Source organism: Cupressus sempervirens, chromosome 6, assembly GCF_028749045.1.
Source record: "Cupressus sempervirens isolate cs-2001-9-10 chromosome 6, ASM2874904v1, whole genome shotgun sequence".
NCBI lineage: Eukaryota > Viridiplantae > Streptophyta > Pinopsida > Cupressales > Cupressaceae > Cupressus > Cupressus sempervirens.
The window spans coordinates 186729024-186732354 of record NC_143123.1 but is presented as its reverse complement, the minus strand read 5'-3'; positions in this window follow the sequence as shown (position 1 = coordinate 186732354).

The following is a 3331-nucleotide window of genomic DNA, read 5'->3' as shown; positions in this document are numbered from 1 at the left end:
ACTTGGTTAACAGAGGAAAATCATTTTAGAGTTAGTGGCTACCGAGTTGGGTTGGCTAATGAAGGATTTTCTTAAATCAGAATATGTAGTTTAATGAATTTATTTGTTAATTCTAGTCAACTTAAGGGATGAATATTGAATATTTGTAAGTATAGTCAAGCCTACTTGACAAGGGAAAAGATATAAGGTCAATTTGTGGGATTGAATGATGAGAAGCATGGGATTGAAAAGATAAACCAAGGAAGTGAATTTGAAGGATAGTAGAGTAGTCTGAGTTGACCGAGCTACAAAATTTTATCTGATCAAGGAGGATCAAATATTCAAGCTAGAATAGAGATTTGAAACTAGTAATACAGTTGCACCAGTAATTAGTTTGTATCATTGTTACTCTCTAATAATTTTAGCAGTATCTTAATAGTTATTTGCCAAATCCTCTAACAAGGTGACATTTCTAGATTGAAGTGTTTAAAGACCTCTATCAAGGCCACTCCTAATAGGGTGATTAAATCCTTTAACAAGGTCACACCTAGCAGTGTGTTTTGTAACCTTTAACAAGGTTGGCTCCTAACAGGGCTCACTTCAGGAGAGTGAAAAACAATAACTAGTTGTAATTGGTGGTTTTTTTCCAAATTGGGTTTCCATGTTAATCTTGGTGTCACTTGTGTTCATGTTATTTATTTTATGTGTATGAAACTAAGTTAATTAAGGTTAATCACACTTAATATCTTAATATATGCATGCTTAGTATTTACTAAGTTATAGTTGATATTTTAGTACTTTCCAAGTGACAGTAAATTGTTAGTGTTAATCGAGTGCCTCTGTGTTAACTGAGTTTCAGAAAAAGTTATATTTTGATTTGTATTGACATCTAAGGGATCTGATATTTATTTTTTGCAATAATTGATTTACCCCTTCCCTCTCAGTTACTCCTCTTATATTTCCAATAGACCTAACAGTCATATGTAAATCCTCTAATCAACGTAAAATTCTGATGGAATGTTCTAAACGCCTCTAACAAGACCACTCCTAACAAGGTGATTAAATCTTTTAACAAGGTCACATTTAATAGTGTGTTTTGTAACATTTAACAAAGTTGGCTCCTAACATAGCTCACTTCAAAAGAGTGAAAGATTGGTGACATGTTACTAGTGGTTTTTTCCAAATTGGGTTTCCATGTCAAATCATAGTGTCAAACTTGTGTGGATATTATTTGTGATGATTTACTATTAATGTTTTACATTCTAAAATTATGTTATTATTGGGACAATGGACTACTAGTTGATATTATTAATAATCTGCTATAGAGGCCAAGCTATTGGATGCTTAGATCTGAAGTAGTTTAAGTGTTTATTTGTTAAATTGGTACATCTAGACCTTAGATAACTAATTCACCTCCCCCCCCCCCCCCCCCCAGTAATTCTAAACACTCCAAGAATGGAGAAACTCCCATCTATCCTCATCATAACCCTTCAATATAGTTAGCTTTGTAACACATGCTTAAATGTTATTTTCCTTAATTCAGTGGAGTATTTCATGTGCTACTAATGCGCATCTGTTGTTTTCCTACCAGGAACATAGCATAATTCCTAGGATGATATAAGATTGGGTATCATCTTCTGCACCCTGAGATATAGAGCCTTTGAGAAAATCTTGTAAATTACATTAAATAATGAAATTGGCCTAAAATTTACAAAAGTAACTGGTGTTTTTTCTTTGGGATCATAACAATGATTGTTGCATTAATGTGAGATAGCATAGCACTAATCTTCCTAGATTCTTCCATAGAAAGCAGAACGTCAAAACCAATAATATCCCAAGCTTTCTGATAGAAAAGAGTTGTGAATCTGTCGAGTCCTGAGGTTTTATCAACTAGGATTGAAAATATTACACCCTTAACCTCTCCCAATGTAAAGGGTTTTAGCATGTTTTAATTTTCTTCTTTAGAAACTAGGGTTGGGATGAAAGATAAGAGTTTCTCTTCTTCCCTACCCATGATAAAGCTCTGCTTGGGAGGATCTAGCAGATTTCTAAAGAAATCCACTCCTTGTTCTATATCAACTTTCTTTACTTGTTTCTCCATTGTTATTGAGGCGTGATGGAGAAGATAGCTTGCTTAGCTTTCGTAATACTACCATTTTTATTTTTTTTAATAGTATTCTTGTCCCCTTCTCTTAACCATGGTTCTCTTGATTTCTGCCACCAATAGATTTCCTCACTAGCACTTAATTCCTCTAATTGCATTTGCAAATCCTTTTGTTGTACATGTGTATCCTGGTCCATACCAAATTTAAAAATGTATTCTTGTACATGTTTCAATTTTTCTTCAACCATTGTCTTTTCCTGAAAGATGTTTTTGAAGACTGATTTATCCCATTGGATTATCTCTAATTTAATGTATCTAAGCTTCTTGTGAAACTAATATATTCTAGTCCCTAGCACAAAGGGGGTTGATGTCCACCATTTTACTAGTGATAAGAAGTTTGGGTGTCTAAACCATATTTTCTCAAATTTAAATGTGTGCTTACAATGGAAGACATTATCCCCATTGGTACTAGACAAAGAAATTGCAAAGTGATTTGATGTTATCAAAGAGAGAATTTCTGGAACAATGGAAAAGCCAACCACAAGCCAACTATGTAAAATGAGAAATCGGTCTAACCTTTTTTCTCTTTGGGAAAAACTGCTTCTATTATTTGAGTAGGTAAATGTTCCATTGATTAGTGGCATGTCAATGAGGGCATTATTGTCATTAAAATGGATTGTCTTTCATCATCTTTACAAGGGGAGAAATGCCCCAGTTTTCTCATGAGGAGAAAGAATTGCATTAACGTCCCCTACAAACATAACTTTTCTTCCATCATAGTCAACATTTCCTTGAAGAGTACCTCCCATAGGTTTTCTTTATTCTGAAGTAGTGGATGGTCCATACACATTGAATAGACAGAATTTGAATTCAAACAAAGAGACTATTACTAACTGCCAATTTTCTTCAGCATGGTTTTCTATCATAGAGCATGTTTTCGGGTTCCATAAGATAGACAACCCCCTTAAGGCTCCCACAAATTGAATGTGTAAGGATTTACATTTTGTCCATTTAAGAATTGAACTTTCAAAAGCTTGTTAAGAGAGCTTAGTTTCTTGTAGCAAGATAAGATCCACATAACTCGCATCAAGCTTCTTCTTAATACAAGCTCACTTGTCATAAGCATTTAAGCCTTAGACATTCTGGCAAGGTGAACCCACAATAATGGGTTCCACTTTAGTGGAACAAACAAAATTGGCAAAGTTGAAAAAAATTTGAAATTCTATTGCACGTTCGTGCGAACAATAC